Consider the following 18,479-nt stretch of genomic DNA (forward strand, 5'->3'; position numbering starts at 1 on the left):
ATGGAATATAGTTTGGGATAAATATTTGCACATTTGTGGTTTTGGTGGAAATGTTTTGTGCATATTAAGAATTGTTTTTTTTATTTTCTACATGTCTCCTTTTCTATAGTCCCAAATCTTGGCTAATACCAAAGTAAATTATAATGAGAACTAGCAAAAACAAATCTCCCAGTGTTTTTTTTCCTCTTCTGGTACAAAGTAATAAATTTACTAGGGGATTCAATTCTAAGCCTTTTTTAAGCCTCCCTTAAAAAATGTTACATTTTGTTTTCCATTTTTTAGGTACACTAGACTATAGGAAACAGTTAAAACATTAGTTTAAAACTTAGGCTATTATTTCATTGTAGATCTGTTGTGTAAAAGTTGTATAATCCATTTCCATCATTTGATTTAATCAACAATTTAGAGCCAAAATCTTAGAAAAATTGTTGTGTATAATTTTTAATAAAAATCTTTCCTTGTTAAGGTTCCATAAATGTATTTAAATTGAATTTCTAAGCACAATGATTAATATATTTGGACCAAAAAATAAACAAGAAGTGAAGTGATATGTTCAGTTAAGTTGTTGCACAGTATTAAAAAAATATATACACTTAGCTATGCTTGATATCTATACTAAGATATCTACACATTAGAACAAAAAAAATAAGAAATGAAGTGATATATTCAGCTAATTTGTTGAACAATACTAAAAAGATGTCTACACTTAGCCTACCAAGATTTGTTTTATTTGATTTAGTAATTCAGCAGTATCTCAAAACATTATTGTTATCTCACCAATTGCATCAAAGTACTTTAATAAACCAGGTTAAGCTTAAGGCTATAAATTTGTCTCTAAATTTCTTGTTACCTGGCTTTAATTTGTTATAGGAACAGATGGCATTGGCCTAGGACTGGGGCTACTGATAAGGACACATTTTGTGAAAACATTTTTTACTTCATTTACCTCTTTCAACAATAGCCTAGTCTGCACCTTGTTACTTAGGCTACAATACTCAAATCAAAGAAATTTAGCCTACCATTTGATTCCAGATTAATTTTTTTGGTAAAATTCTAGTTAATTGACTTCTTGCTATCTCAGAAAGGGTTTAGGTTAGGAAAATGAAACTTTAAGGGATGGGTCTACAGGCTAAAGTATGTCCCGGGATGGTATTTTAAAATACCCACCTCCACTCCTTCTCCCTCTTGAGGGCATCAAAATTTGTCTACATGACAGGTCTATACCTATTGAAAGTTTGACAAAACAACATTTTACCTTAATTTTTAGTTACTAGTTGCTTTTTCTTTGCCTTTAGTTCTGAAAATCCAATTCCTGTTATTTGAGAAGAATTTTGAACCATATAAGTGTTTTTTTTTTTTTTTTTTCAAAATTTAGGAAATGTATTTGCATATCTTTAAAACCTTATAAAATGGAACTGAGCAAAGTTATTAAGCTGAAAACAATTTTGTTGTATTCCAATTAAGCAGAAGATCTATTTTGCAAGGTTTCACTTTTATAACACGCATATTTTTAAAGGTCATCAAAGGTCAGGGCCCTCTAGAGGAAGAGGGAGTGGAGGTAGTTGCTTGCAAATACCTTCCCAGAACATACTTTAGTCTGTAGATTCATCCCTGAAGTTTTTGTTTTCCTAGCCTAAACCCTTTCTGAGATAGCAAGAAGTCAATTAACTAGAATTTTACCATCTTTTTTCCAAATTTAAAATCCTGTGCTAAGTGATAAATCTCAAGCCTTTTTATTGGGGGGGGGGGGGGGAAGGGGTCCATATCCAGAGTCAAGATGCATAGGATTTTTAATAAACTTTATTTCACATTATTGGGGGGCAACTCCCCCTCCCAAAGAAAACAACACCCCTGCCTAGGCCCAATCACACCTGTTGATAGACTGACCTAGAGATATCCTAATCAGGAAATCTTAAACTAAGCCCAAAGATTAAAATATAAAAACTCTTGCTTACTGGTCAAAGATTTCTCTGCGTAGTTCAGGATTGGCTCTGCAAAATTTTACCAGAATTGCAGAATTTCACCCAGGATTGGCTCTGCAAAATGACACTAAACACAGATATTCACAAAATGTAACAAAACACAGATGTTTTGTGGGGTAGGCTACACTGATGTTTTGTAAACACTGATTTTTAAACAAAGTAAAACAAGTTAAGAACAAAGACAAGTCTCAAAAAGTACCAGTTCACAAATGTTAATCAACAGGAAAAGCTTCTAATAGCCTGGAAACCAATTAACAGAAAAATAATCTAGGCGCAAAATAACCTAATCAATTTTTTTGCAAGTAATGTTACTGCTGCCGCGGTAAAAAGAAATGAAATGCTCCGCCATCGCCATCTACATTACGAATAAAATATAGCTATTCATATTTTTTTTGTATTATTTTAAGTTAAAATTCAATATCATAACTGTTTTTCTTTTTCTTTTTTACTACAATCAAAGAACGTACTGGAACCGATGAATTTTCAATGTGATGTTGAGTGGTCTACCTTTAGCTATAAATTCTGTCACCATTTCAATAACAAATAGTACGTGTAAACAATAGGGACAAGTTCCACAGCTTTATCCTTTTCTGGTATATGAAGGGTGTTTCCCCCTCTCCTAAACATATCACTCTTCTAAAAACCTCTAAAACACCAGTAAATATTTCTAAACACCTTTCTCTTCACGATGAATTGCTATTTACTAGTTATAAAGAACTTTTTAATGTTATAACTAAGTGACCCTTGTGTTTTGGAAGTCGTTATTAATGAAACGGGATACAATCCAAACATTAGTGAAAAGATTATGATGTTGATGAAAGTATAATTTCTGCATTTACGTAATGATTTATGTTTGTTTTAAAATTATATGATCCTTTTTGCTTTCAGCTTCACAAATTGGAAAAAAAATCATGTAATTTCAGATGTTTGTTTTTAATTCTGGAAAATCCGGGACGCAGCACAACGGAAAAATTCTCCCTCCCACTGACCATTCTTTCCCTCGTGGACCCAGTATAGGTCATTTATAACCGAAACCGAAATTTCTCTTGGATTTTTCCAAGAGAAACTTGGAAATGCGATTCTTTTGATGTAACTTGGATATTAAGTATATGAGTGGGTTGCCCCTTCCTCGGTACCTCGCAATTTACGCTAAAGTGTTGTGAATTTTTAAAAAGCTTGTTATCCTAATTAAAAGGTCCTTGTGTGTCAAAAGTCATTGTTAAATAATTGAAACAAAAAGTCAAACATTAGCTTAAATAATGATATACTGAGAAGGGGGCAACCCCTCTTGTTCATTATTTCAAATTCATTATTTCTGATCATTATTCCGTATATGAAAGGGGCTGTCCCTCCTTCAAAGTCCTGCTCTTTAAGCTAAGGTTTGTCTTTTTGTCAAAAGCCTACTTCTTAAAACAATAAAAATGTTAGCGTAAAGAGCGAGGTGTTTACGAGTGGACAACCCCTTTCATATAGGGAATAATTTATGTTTTTTTTAAGTTTTAACGTCGCTCAGTACTTGTAGTTAATTGTTTTAAGAAGTAAAATTGTGGCAAAGAGTCGGACTTTAGTGTAGTTTAGTTTATTATATTTTTGATTATATATATGAGGGGGTTCGTCCCCTCGTTAATACCTTGCTCTTCACACTAAATCTTAAGTTTTGTCCCAATTCTTTAAGAATGACCCCTGAATCAGAAAGGGCATAGAATAAATAGTTGAAATTACTAAAAATACTTTAGCATAAAGAGCAAAGTATTTATCTCCTCCTAAATACCTTGTTCTTTATGCTAAAGTATTTTAGAACCCCTCATATGCGTAAAAAATCTCTTTTCGTTTTAAGTTTTAATCCTTCTCCTTACTTTCGATTGAAAAAACTTTTTCATGTTATTATTTTCATTTTTTTAATAGTAATGCTAGAAAATCCTGCGCCCTTTTCATTGAATTTCTCTTCCCCCATGAAATATTCCTCCAAGGAAAGATCCTTCCACATTGCCCCCTCCCCTCAACCCCACGCCCAAACCAAAAAAATTTCCCTGAAAACGCTGACACACTTCCCAATAACCATTACTGTATGTAAACATTGGTCAAAGTTTGTAACTTTCAGCCCATCCCTCAGGGACTGTAGGGGGGTAAGTCATCCCCAAAGACATAGTTCTTATGATTTTCGACTATGCGGAACAAAATGGCTATCTCAAAATTTTGATCCGTTGACTTTGGGAATAAAATGAGCATGGGAGGGGGCCTAGGTGCCCTCCAATTTTTTTGGTCACTTAAAAAGGGCACTAGAACTTTTCATTTCCATTAGAATGAGCCCTCTTGCAACACTCTAGAACCACTTGGTTAATATGATGACCCCTGGGAAAAAAACAAATAAACACGCACCAGTGATTTGTCTTCTGGCAAAAAAATACAAAATCCCACATTTTCGTAGATTGAACCTTGAAATTTTTTTATAGGGTTCTCTGATATGCTGAATGTGATGGTGTGATTTTCGTTAAGATCCCATGACTTTTAGGGGGTGTTTCCGCCCTATTTTCCAAAATAAGGCAAATTTTCTCAGGCTTGTAACTTTTGATGACAAAGACTAAATTTGATGAAACTTATATATTTAAAATCAGCATTTCAATATTATTTTTTTTATATATCTTTTAGCATCGAAATTCCGTTTTTTTAGAGTTTCGTTTACTATTGAGCCGGGTCACTTTTATGGGGTGTTTTCTCCTATTTCCTAAAATGAGACAAATTCTCTAAGGCTCGTAACTTTTGATAGGTTAGACTCAGAAGAAAGTTTAAAGTTTGACAAATAGAACATGAAAAAAGTTGATTTGTTTTCATAATTTGGCAAAAGTAAACTCAATTGTACGCTACATTGGATTCTTTATTTTCGTTTTAGTAGATTTTTACTATTACTAGCTAAAAATCCAATGTAGGCTATTGTTGCCCTACAGCAGATATCATCTGCTGTAGATATACAGCAGATATCCCCAAAAATGACAAACATTTTGTAGTTTAAATAAGAATTGCTAAAACCATCTCATGCTATGATAATAGAAGGCTTGAACAGTTATAATAGGCTTGTGGTGATAAAATTATAAAAATAATATTGCAAATTATTCTCATTTTGGACCAAATGAGACAATAATCAAAGATTAATAAGTAAGTCCCAATTGTATGCTACATTGGACTCCTTATTTTCGTTTTAGTAGATTTCTTTAAACTTTATTTATTTGTTCTCTTTCATTACTAGCTAGAAATCTTAAATTATTTTTGGTTTCTTTTCAGCCCTTTCTTTTTTATAGCCTGAGTTGTTTTAGGTTTTTTTTTCACCTTTGGTTTAACTCTATATATTATTCTACATTGTCCCCACCGGTTTTAGTTGCCATAAGGAAGGCGTATTGGTACGCTTATTGATTAAACTTTTCTTTTGTCTTCATTTACTTTTTTATTACATTTTGGAATTCTTTTGATAAGAATTGAAATTGTGGAGGTCACTCTGATTTCAGATGTGACTTTGGAAAGTCGGTTGAAGAAGCCTATCTGTTGCCTAGGTAGTGATAGAAGGAATATCCTCTGACTTCAAATAATAATAATAAAAAAAAAACGAGAGAGAGATAAATGTGTTTGCCTTGTCGTCATTTAAAATGCAATTATTGAATAAATCTTTATCTCGGCAGAAATATTAAGACAAGTATTTTTCTAATGGTCCAGACCAATAAAAAGTCTGCGTGAAACGCTTACCTAATATAGATACAGTGAAAGAGAAAAAAAGATAAACTAAGCCCTTTCACCATCAACGGGGTATTGCACCCAAGGCCATATCACGAGGGCTTGAATCCCCCCCCAAATGTTTATCCGACTTGTCAAAACATAACAGAAGGGATGTAGACGAAATTTTTGATACGTTTTTAAAAGTTTTCTTTGTAATCCCCTTCCTCCTGAAAAAAATTCCTGGATACATTCTTTATTGCACCTATACCTCTCAAATTCAGTAATATATCTATGTATATTACTCACTGATACTTTGTTGTCATTCAGATCTAAGCTAAAACCCCTCAACAAAATAAACTGAAAACTTCCTTTACAGTAATCTACACTACAATTAAAAACATGTACTTTGCACCAGTTTGAAGTATATCAGAATAAGGCTTTGTCTCTGGGAAAAACTAAAACTCATGCTTCAGGAAACCCAAGGGCAAAAAGGTGCTAAAACCCTACTCTTGGCTGTTCAAACTTCCTAGCTATGCAGGGTTACCATAGTGATATATCACTGCTTGTAGTGATTTTTTTATATTGCCTAAAGAAAAAAAATCACTAAATCAGTACGTCAATGACTTTTAGGGGGCGTTTCCCCCTATTTTCTAAAACAGGGCAAATTTTCTCAGGCTCTTAACTTTTGATTTGTAAGACTAAACTTGATGAAACTTATATATATATGAAATCAGCATTAAAATGCGATTCTTTTGATGTAACTATTGGTATCAAAATTTTGTTTTTTAGATTTGGTTACTATTGAGCCGGGTCACTCCTTACTACAGTTTGTTACCACAAACTGTTTGACTATTGGCATTAAACTTCTGTTTTTCAGAGTTTCAGTTACTAATAAGCCGGGTCGCTTGTTACTACAGTTTGTTACCACGAACTGTTTGAAAAAAAAAATTAAATTACCATTATTAAAGTTTAAATTTAAAAACATTTTATCATACAGAAAGCGTTGAAAGTAGTTTCAACTATATGCAGGATGTTTAAAAGTTAAAAAATGAAGTGTATAACAATAATAATAACTATTCTACAGTAACACATTGGGTGTTCCATAAGACACATTTCAATGAATAGGTTTTATTTTATTTTTTTAGCTTAAAAAACAAAAACAGAACAAATAACATTTAAATTTTAAAGTACGCTGAAGAGAACTATTTAAATGCACTATTTAAAAATTAGACTTCCAAATTGTTTTTGAGTCCAGTTGGACCCCGGATATCTCAACATTTGACCTCAGTTGGTATTAGCAAAGCCCTATTTTCTTTTACAATTTTATCGAATACTATTTAATAATAACAAATAGCTTCACGACAAGCTGACAGTGATTCACCTTGTTCAGCAGAATGGGCAAAAAAATTTACTTTGTAAGAAAAGTGTAAACTCCTTAAATACCAGCTAAACTTCTGAATATAAGCATCTCTAGACTACAATCCAAAGAAGAACTAGTAATACATGAATCCTTACTTGTATATAAGGTTTTGAGTGGTTCCTAAACCCTGTGCCTACTCTTTTGCAACCCCAAAAATCTTCAGGAGGAGGGGTATAAGTTTAGTGTTCTAGGAATGCTGTTACAAACTATAAAACAAAATGATTTCAATTCCCTTTTGGATGAAAATACTTTATTATGTTTGAAAAAGAAATAGAACTATCTTTAATAAAAATTTTAGTTTGTCTTATGCTCAAATTAAAATTACAAAGTAAACATTTATTCCTTAAGAAAAAAGCATGTATAAGGCAAAAATATTCTATCAAAAATTAGGCTAATAAAAAAAAATTCATTATGTTGACAATGCCAATCTACTTCCATCTCTCTAACTTTCTATGTGCATATGATTGTTTTTCTTTATGTTCTTTTTACAATGTTAGTGATATATTATTTCATTATATGTAGATTGTTTGATTACAATAACTTGTTTCGAAATATTCAAGCCTGACTTGGTTGATTTTCTGAAGATTACATTGTAACATAGTAAAAAATTGGTCAAGAATGGCAAAACTAAATAAATAGTGGGAATAAATTTATTTAACATATGTTTTGAAGAAGCATAAAAATGTATGGAAGACATGCATCTTGAGAAATAGAATTCTGGGTATCATTCAAATTATCAGATCATTCAAAGGAGCTTTAGAACATAATAGATAGCTGTGCTGTAAATAACTCATGTTGATTATATAAAATTATCTGATAGTCAATTACCATACCAATAGTTATATCAAGAAATTAGTATTAATGAAATACTTCATATATACCAAGACTGACACATGGAATATAGTTTGGGATAAATATTTGCACATTTGTGGTTTTGGTGGAAATGTTTTGTGAATATTAAGAATTGTTTTTTTTATTTTCTACATGTCTCCTTTTCTATAGCCCCAAATCTTGGCTAATACCAAAGTAAATTATAATGAGAACTAGCAAAAACAAATCTTCCAGTGCTTTTTTTTCTCTTATGGTACAAAGTAATAAATTTACTAGGGGATTCAATTCTAAGCCTTTTATAAGCCTCTCTTAAAAAAGGTTACATTTTGTTTTCCATTTTTTAGGTACATTAGACAATAGGAAACAGTTAAAACATTAGTTTAAAACTTAGGCTATTATTTCATTATAGATCTGTTGTGTAAAAGTTGTATAATATATTTCCATCATTTGATTTAATCAACAATTTGTAGCCAAAATCTTAGAAAAATTGTTGTGTATAATTTAAAATAAAAATTGATTCTTGTTAAGGTTCCATAAATGTGTTAAAATTGAATTTCTAAGCACAATGATTAATATATTTGGACCAAAAAATAAACAAGAAGTGAAGTGATATGTTCAGCTAAGTTGTTGCACAGTATTAAAGAAATATATACACTTAGCTATACTTGATGTCTATCATGTAGATATCTAGATGTTAGACCAAAAAATAAATAAGAAATGAAGTGAAAAGTTCAGCTAATTTGTTGAACAATACTAAAAAGATGTCTACACTTATCCTACCAAGATTTGTTTTATTTGATTTAGTAATTCAGCAGTATCTCAAAACATTATTGTTATCTCACCAATTGCATCAAAGTACTTTAATAAACCAGGTTAAGCTTAAGGCTATAAATTTGTCTCTAAATTTCTTGTTACCTGGCTTTAATTTGTTATAACAGATGGCATTGGCCTAGGACTGGGGCTACTGATAAGGACACATTTTGAGAAAACATTTTTTAATTCATTTACCTCTTTTAACAATAGCCTAGCCTAGTCTGCACCTTATTAGCCTACTTAGGCTACAATACTCAAATTAGATTCAAATCAAAGAAATTTAGCCTACCATTTGATTCCAGGTTAATTTTTTTCCAAATTTAAAATCCTGGGCTTAGTGATAAATCTCAAGCCTTTTTATTGGGGGGGGGGGGGAGGGGTCCATATCCAGAGTCAAGATGCGTAGGATTTTTAATAATCTTTATTCCACATTATTGGGGGGCAACTCCCCCTTCCAAAAAAAAATACACCCCTGCCTAGGCCCAATCACACCTGTTGACAGACTGACCTAGAGATATCCTAATCAGGAAATCTTAAACTAAGCCCAAAGATTAAAATATAAAAACTCTTGCTTACTGGTCAAAGATTTCTCTGCGTAGTTCAGGATTGGCTCTGCAAAATTTTACCAGAATTGCAGAATTTCACCCAGGATTGGCTCTGCAAAATGACACTAAACACAGATATTCACAAAATGTAACAAAACACAGATGTTTTGTGGGGTAGGCTACACTGATGTTTTGTAAACACTGATTTTTAAACAAAGTAAAACAAGTTAAGAACAAAGACAAGTCTCAAAAAATACCAGTTCACAAATGTTAATCAACAGGAAAAGCTTCTAATAGCCTGGAAACCAATTAACAGAAAAATAATATAGGCGCACAATAACCTAGTCAATTTTTTTGCAAGTAATTGCTGCAGCGGTAAAAAGAAATGAAATGCTCCGCCATCGCCATCTACATTCAGAGTAAAATATAGCTATTCATATTTTTTGTTGTATTATTTTATGTTAAAATTCAATATCATAACTGTTTTTCTTTTTTTTTTTTTACTACAATCAAAAACGTGCTGGAACCGATGATCTTTCAATGCGATGTTGAGTGGTCTACCTTTAGCTATAAATTCTGTCACCATTTCAATAACAAATAGTATGTGTAAACAATAAGGACAGTTTTATCCTTTTCTGATATATGAAGAGTGTTTCCCCCTCTCCTAAACATATCACTCTTCTAAAACCTCTAAAACACCAGTAAATACTTCTAAACACCTCTCTCTTCACGATGAATTGCTATTTACTAGTTATAAAGAACTTTTTAATGTTATAACTAAGTGACCCTTGTGTTTTGGAAGTCGTTATTAATGAAACGGGATACAATCCGAACACTAGTCAAAAGATTGTGATGTTGATGAAAGTAAAATTTCTGCATTTACGTAATGATTTATGTTTGTTTTAAAATTAAATGACCCTTTTTGCTTTCAGCTTCACAAATTGGAAAAAAAAATCATGTAATTTCTGATGTTTGTTTTTAATTCTGGAAAATCCGGCACGCAGCACAACGGAAAAATTCTCCCTCCCACTGACCATTCTTTCCCTCGTGGACCCAGTATAGGTCATTTATAACCGAAACCGAAATTTCTCTTGGATTTTTCTTTAGGTTGTTATTACGTATATTAGTGGGTTGCCCCCTCCTCGGTACCTCGCAATTTACGCTAAAGTGTTGTGAATTTTTAAAAAGCTTGTTATCCTAATTAAAAAGTGCTTGTGTGTCAAAAGTCATTGTTAAATAATTAGAACAAAAAGTCAAACATTAGCTTGAATAATGATATACTGAGAAGGGGGCAACCCCTCTTGTTAATTATTTCAAATTCATTATTTCTGATCATTATTCCGTATATGGAAGGGGCTGTCCCTCCTTCAAAGTCCTGTTCTTTAAGCTAAGGTTTGTCTCTTTGTCAAAAGCCTACTTCTTAAAACAATGAAAATGTTAGCGTAAAGAGCGAGGTGTTTACGAGTGGACAACCCTTTTCATATAGGGAATAATTTGTGTTTGTTTTAAGTTTTAACCTCGCTCAGTACTTGTAGTTAATTGTTTTAAGAAGTAAAATTGTGGCAAAGAGTCAGACTTTAGTGTAATGAGCGAGGGATTGCAAAGGGGACAACCCATTTCATATACGGATTAATTTCCGTTCATTTTAAGTTTTAATGTCGCTCTTTACTTTCAGTTAAAAAAACCAGTTTTTTTAATTTAACTTCTGAACGTTTTTGAATTAATGCATGTTTGATTTTGGCTCTCCATACATGAATTATTCAAATGAAATTTGCATATTAGTTTTTTTTTTATTAAATGGCTGTCTCTTAGTTTTGATGAGATGATTTTGAGAAATAAGGGGTGGGGGAGGAGGCCTTGTTTCCCTCCAATTTTTCAGTTACTCAAAAAGACAACTAGAACTTTTAATTTTTAACGAACGTTTTTATTAGTAAAAAATATACATAACTTAAGAATTAACTTACGTAATAAACTTTTATATTATTATATTTTTGATTATATATATATGAGGGGGTTTGTCCCCTCGTTAATACCTTGCTCTTCACACTAAATCTTAAGTTTTGTCCCAATTCCTTAAGAATGACTCCTGAATCAGAAAGGGCATAGAATAAATAGTTGAAATTACTAAAAATACTTTAGCATAAAGAGCAAATTATTTATCTCCTCCTAAATACCTCGTTCTTTATGCTAAAGCATTTTTAGAACCTCTCATATGCGTAAAAAATCTCTTTTCGTTTTAAGTTTTAATGCTTCTCCTTAGTTTTGATTGAAAAAACTTTTTCATGTTTATATTTTCATTTTTTTTAATAGTAATGCTAGAAAATCCTGCGCCCTTTTCATTGAATTTCTCTTCCCCCATGAAATATTCCTCCAAGGAAAGGTCCTCCCACATAGCCCCCTCCCCTCAACCCCACGCCCAAACCAAAAAAAATTCCCTTTAAAACGCTGACACACTTCCCAATAACCATTACTGTATGTAAACATTGGTCAAAGTTTGTAACTTTCAGCCCCTCCCCCAGGGACTGTAGGGGGGTAAGTCATCCCCAGAGACATAGTTCTTATGGTTTTTAACTGTGCGGAACAAAATGGATATCTCAAAATTTTGATCCGTTGACTTTGGAAATAAACACGCACCAGTGATTTGTCTTCTGGCAAAAAAAAAAATCCAAAATCCCACATTTTTGTAGATTGGACCTTGAAATTTTTTTATATCATTATAAGTAACATTTTAAAGTTTAAATTTAAAAACATTTTTATCATACAGAAAGCGTTAAAAGTAGTCTTAACTATATTCAGGATGTTTAAAAGTTAAAAAATGAAGTGTATAACAATAATAATAAATATTCTACAGTAACACATTGGTTGAACCATAAGACACATTTCAATGAATAGGTTTTATTTTATTTTTTAGCTTAAAAAACAAAAACAGAACAAACAAGATTTAAATTTTAAAGTACGCTGAAGAGAATAGCAATAATGGCCTATTTAAAAATTAGACTTCCAAATTGTTTTTGAGTCCAGTTGGGCCTCCTTAAATACCAGCTAAACTTCTGAATATAAGCATCTTTAGACTATAGTCCAAAGAAAAACTAGCAATATATAGATCCTTACTTGTATATAAGGTTTTGAGTGGTTCCTAAACACTGTGCCTACTCTTTTGCAACCCCGAAAATCTTCAGGGGGAGGGGTATAGGTTTAGTGTTCTAGGAATGTTGTTACAAACTATAAAACAAAATGATTTCAATTCCCTTTTGGATGAAAATACTTTATATGTTTGAAAACGAAATAGAACTATCTTTAATAAAAATTTTAGGTTGTCTTATGCTCAAATTTAAATTACAAAGTAGACATTTATTCCTTAAGGAAAAAAGCATGTATAAGGCAAAAATATTCTATCAAAAATTAAGCTAATAAAAAAAAAATCATTATGTTGACAATGCCAATCTACTTCCATCTCTCTAACTTTCTATGTGCGTATGATTGTTTTTCTTTATGTTCTTTTTACAATGTTGGTGATATTTTATTTCATTATATGTAGATTGTTTGATTACAATAACTTGTTTCGAAATATTCAAGCCTGACTTGGTTGATTTTCTGAAGATTACATTGTAACATAGTAAAAAATTTGTCAAGAATCGCAAAACTCAATAAATAGTGGGAATAAAGTTATTTAACATATGTTTTGAAGAAGCATAAAAATGTATGGAAGATATGCATCTTGAGAAATAGAATTCCGGGTATCATTCAAATTATCAGATAATTCGAAGGAGCTTTAAAACATAATAGATAGTTGTGCTGTAAATAACTCATATTGATTATATGAAATTATCTGATAGTCAATTACCATACCAATAGTTATATCAAGAAATTAGTATTAATGAAATACTTCATATGTAACTACCTAACTGGATGACATGATTTCATGCTAAGAACAAATACATACAAATACAAGTTAGAAAAGATTGTAAGCATATTGTCACCTTTCAAAATTGACAATGGTTAGCTCAATCAATTACAGGCTCTGCTGACTTCAAAAATTGGCACTAATTGGCACCAATTTGTAAAATTGGCACTAAAATATTCAATATTCAATAGCACTAATTGTAAGCTTATCATTTCTAAACATTGCTGCAAAAAACAAGTCACAACATTTTCATTGACAGTCAAATCATATTAGGAGGAGCTTGTTCATTTCCCTGGTTAACAGTCCATCATTTATCCTGTCCCCCCCCCCTCACAAAAAAATCTAAACATTCAAGCATATATAAAAGAAAAAATGTCCCAGGTAAGCTGTACCAAAACAGCATTATAATTTTAAATTAAAAAAGCTTATGAAAATCAAAAAATTTAGCCTGTAATATACACTGAATCAAATAAAATATTACAACTTTTATATGGCCAAAAATCCAATGTAGGCTATTGTTGCCCTACAGCAGATATCATCTGCTGTAGATATACTGCAGATATCTCCAAAAATGACAAATATTTTGCAGTTTAAATAAGAATTACCAAAACCATCTTATGCTATGATAATAGAAGACTTGAACAGTTATAATAGGCTTGTGGTGATAAAATTATAAAAGTAACATTGCAAATTATTCTCATTTTGGACAAAATGAGACAATAATAAAAGATTAATATGTAGGTGAAAATTGATCATCCAAGTGTTATCAAGAAAAAGGTACGCATTTATAATTTTGCTCATTTCCCTCCCTAATGGATGGATTTTAACCTTTGGTTAATAAAAAAAAATTGATGTTGGTCTACATTTATTTATGTGCCTAGCCTATGTAGAAAAATTGAAATTAACACATTTTGAAGGAACTTCTACTATGCACAACCTCCTCCCCTTAGTTGAAAATATACATAGGCTAACCATTATTATTTATGTTTTTGTTTCTGTACTAATTCTATTTATTAGTGCGCACTTAAAACAAGAAATTTGTACATTTGCGGTTTTGGGGTAAATGTTTTGCGCATATTATTAATTAAAAATTGTCTTTTTGTTCTACATGTCTCCTTTTCCATAGTCCCAAGTCTTGGCTAATACCAAAGTAAATAATAATGAGAACTAACAAAAATAAATCTCCTAGTGCTTTTTTTCTCTTCTGGTACAAAGTAATAAATTTACTAGGGGATTGAATTCTAAGCCTTTTTTAAGCCTCCCTTAAAAAATGCTACATTTTGGTTTCCATTTTTAGGTACGCTAGACAATAGGAAAAAGTTAAAACATTAGTTTAAAACTTAGGCTAGTATTTCATTGTAGATCTGATGTGTAAAAGTTGTATAATCCATTTCCATCATTTGATTTAATCAACAATTTATAGCCAAAATCTTAGAAAAATTGCCGTGTATAATTTCAAATAAAAATCTATTCTTGTTATTTAACAACACAAATTTGATGTAACTTATATATTTAAAATCAGCATAAAAATACGATTCTTTTGATTTATCTTTTAGCATCGAAATTCCGTTTTTTAGAGTTTTGCTTACTATTGAGCCGGGTCGCTCTTTACTACAGTTCGTTACCACGAACTGTTTGATTTCGTTGTCCTAACCCCACGCATCCTAACCCCACCCATATCAACCCCTAAGTAACACAACTAAACCCAAAGCCGAAGAATATGTTTGTGCTAGCGTTGATTAGAATTTAAAAATTTTACTTTTCGTTTCGTTAATAATTTCTAACTTACATTACGTATTTTGATAATCCCAGAATCAAAATCATGGCCCAGAATTGTTTCTTGATTTTATTGGAGTTTGGTTATACATCTAGATCTTGGACAAGAATTTGCGAAGGGGCACATGAAAACTCCTATTTTATAGCTGGTTCCTTAAGCTCTTTCAGTTTGACTTTTGAAGTTACCCAAAAGTATTTTATTTGAATCATTCCACATAAAATCAACCTGAAAATTTCATCCAGTGTTACAAATTCTGAAAAGAACCTGGTAGGTTCTTTTTCAATCCTGCATTTAATGAACAAAAAGAATTTTCTGGTCACTTTCTGTAACAGGGCTTTACAGTTATCAATAATCTTGACGATTTTCACTTATTTATATAAAGGAAAACAAACAATAAAGTTGTTTCGCTTTTGTTTGGAAATAACCTTATCTTTCATATTTACAAATTAATTTAAATAAAAGTTTTAAGCAGCTACAAATTCATTTTAATTGTTTTAAGCAACTTGTTCAATGAAACAAAACTTAAAGTGTGATAGATTCACTTACAGTCGGTTTGAAAAGAAATCAAACGTCGTTGCATCTTTATTTCTTCTTCTTTCCTTTGGGCTTTTATTTTTCTTTTTTTTGCACAACTCGCACCGGATGTTCAATTCATGTTTCAATAATCCAAATTTAATTATGTATCTAACACGTAAAAGTCTACTTTCAAAGTTTACGAAACACTGTTTCATCAATCCCTGGAGACATGTCAATGTCTTCGACCCAACAAACGACTTTACCAACCCCTGCCAAAAGCCTTTTGGCAAAACAGTGAATTGAAATGAAATAATCGTTGATAAATCTTCAACTATTTTATTTTCAACATTTTTAATTAAAACACGTGACATATTTATACTGGATTATTTTGTGTAACGCCCTAAGTTAGCACAGTGTAAATTGCTTCCATTCGCTCACCTTATTAGGAACGTTATTTTCATCATTCGAGTGAATTCAATTGACATGGATTGTTATTAATATAATGTAATTATAGCAGATATAAAAATCGAAAAGTAAAGCTGGAATGTATGAGGGGTTTTCACACTGATTTTTAGATGTACCCGTAATTTCCAGCCCTATACCCAGTATCTCCTGTACCTATAGTGCTAAGTTCTTTATTGAAAGTGCAATAAATTTAAGACGCAGAATTTAGAGGAACAAATAAAAAATAAATAAATTGAATTTATTATATGAAAAACATTAGAAGTGCAATTTGCCGTGGACACTTTGTTGATCGGCGGATCATTGTAGTTCAGTAGTCTCAGATCAATATTTTCATTTTTATTTCAATTGGTAATCCCCTAAGTCCTTCATAAAAATATTCATCTCTATTTTGAAAATTTCCAGTGTCTCACCAATGCTTCAGTGATCGAAGTTTCAGCAACAGGGGTTGTAATTTGTGTTTGACAAGAAATAAATGATGATTATGCAGTTCCACTAGAAAAAAGGACTGTAACGACAACAAAATTATTTTCTCATCTTACCAACGTAGCTTTAATTAGTATTGCTGCCAGAGTAAACCTAAGTAAAACAAAATTTAAATTCCTCTTTATTTAGCCAAAAGTGAATTCATATACCCATTATCTGCCATATTGTAAAAAAACGTTAATATAATGATAATACCGTGAAGGTTTTGTTAATAACTTGCATGATTTTAATAGTACCATGTATGCTTTTGATATTATCATAAAGAATTTCCATTATATTAGTTGATATTGTTTTGATAATGCGTAAAGGTTTTACATTTTGAACTCGAAATTTTCCGAAATTTAAGTCAAGGTGTATTTCTTTCATGAAAACTCCACATACGTTTAAAGTGGGAATCGTTTTTGTGGCATTTTGTATTTAATAAGTAACATATAGTGATCGCAAATTCTGTCTGTCGGTCCCGGTTTTGCTAGTTCGGGCACTTTCAGATAAGCTAGGATGATGGAAGTTGGCAGGCGTATCACGGACCAGACAAGATTAAATTAAAAATAGTCACTTCCCTGATTCGACCATCTGGGGGGTGGGGCGAGCGAACGAGATAGTTGAAAATAAATTTTATTTGCAGTGATTGTTCTTATATATGTCTCGGTGGTCTAGTAATATGATTCTTGCTTTGTGTAAAAGAGGTCCTAGGTTTGAATTCTGGACGAATTCAATTTTTACATGAAGAAGATCTGAAATTAGATACGGGATCGATATAACGATCGTTGAAAGTTGGCAGGAGTATCAGGAACAGGACCAGATTAAATAAGAAAAAGTCACTTCCCCTATTTGACGACCTGGGGGGGGAGTGGAGGGATGATTATTTCGGAAAAATTAGAGAAAATGAGGTATTTTTAACTTTCGAACGGGTGATCAGGATTTAATGAAATTTGATGTTTAGAAAGACCTTGTGTCTCAGAGCGCTCATTTTAAGTCCAGACCGGATACGGTGGCATTGGAGGGAATTGGAGGGAGAAACTGAAAATCTTAGAGAACGCTTAAAGTGGAGAGATTGGAATAAAACTTGATAGGAAGAATAAGCACGAGTCCTAGATACGTGAAAACAAAATAAAAACAAGTTTTTTTAAAATCAAAGTAAGAAGCGACATTAAAACTTAAAACAAACAAAAATTACTCCGTATATGAAAGGGGCTTTTCCTCCTCAACGCCCCGCTTTTTACGCTAAAGTTTGACTCTTTCTCTTAGCTCTAGATTTTAAAACAGTAAAAACCATTAGCGTAAAGAGCGGAGCGTTGACATACAGAGTAATTTCTGTTCGTTTTAAGTTTTAATGTCGCTCCTTACTTTCATTTAAAAAACTTGTTTTTTTTTGTTTAATTTCTGGACGTTTTTGAATTAATGCATTTTTTTTATCTTGGCTCTCCGCGCTTAAATAATTAAAACGAAATTTGTATATTAATTTTTTTGGGGCTAAACGGCTTTTTCATAGTTTTAATCGGAAGATTTTGAGAAAAAAGGAAGCGAGACAGGAGGCCTAGTTGCCCTCCAATTTTTGACTACTTAAAAAGGCAACTATAACTTTTAATTTCTTACTAATGTTTTCATAAGTAAAAAATATACGTAACCTACGAATTAACCCCTCGTTGATGCCCCGCTCTTTAAACTAAAGCTTAAATTTTGGCCCAATTCCTTAAGAATGACCCCTGAATCACAAAGGCTGTAGAATAAATAGTTGAAATTACTGAAAATACTTTAGCGTAAAGAGCGAGGTATTACGAGGAGGTAAACCCCTCGTATGCGTAATAATTTCTATTCGTTTTAAGTTTTAATGCTGCTCCTCATTTTCAGTAGAATAAATTTTCGTATTTATTTTTCCATTGTTTTTTTTTTAATAATGCTAGAAAATCCTGTGCCCCCCCCCATTGAAAGTCTCTTCCCCCTTGATAAGTTCCTCCATGGAAAAATCCTCCCACGTAACTCCCCCCTCCCTCAGATCTACCCCCATTCCAAAAAAATCCCCCTGAAAACATCTGTA

The 18,479-nt window shown here is 31.9% G+C and overlaps 1 protein-coding gene and 1 long non-coding RNA gene across 7 annotated transcripts in view; one reads left to right on the forward strand and one right to left on the reverse strand.

The window, feature by feature from the left end:
- LOC136034661 (uncharacterized) overlaps window positions 1–10,719 on the reverse strand; it is a 44,641-nt gene extending 33,922 nt beyond the window's left edge. For 2 of the 5 annotated variants that reach the window (XR_010619226.1, XR_010619227.1), the window contains exon 1: window positions 1,956–9,058. This is a non-coding gene — a long non-coding RNA (uncharacterized LOC136034661). Of the gene's footprint in view, window positions 1–1,955; window positions 9,059–9,327 lie in introns of those variants that run through there. The other 3 variants (XR_010619228.1, XR_010619229.1, XR_010619225.1) reach the window with 3 other exon arrangements.
- The window catches only part of LOC136034660 (aminopeptidase N-like), a 118,247-nt gene that overhangs the window by 4,630 nt on the left and 95,138 nt on the right, over window positions 1–18,479 (forward strand). The window lies entirely within an intron of this gene.

Source organism: Artemia franciscana, chromosome 13 (assembly GCF_032884065.1).
Source record: "Artemia franciscana chromosome 13, ASM3288406v1, whole genome shotgun sequence".
Classification (NCBI taxonomy): Eukaryota; Metazoa; Arthropoda; class Branchiopoda; order Anostraca; family Artemiidae; genus Artemia; species Artemia franciscana.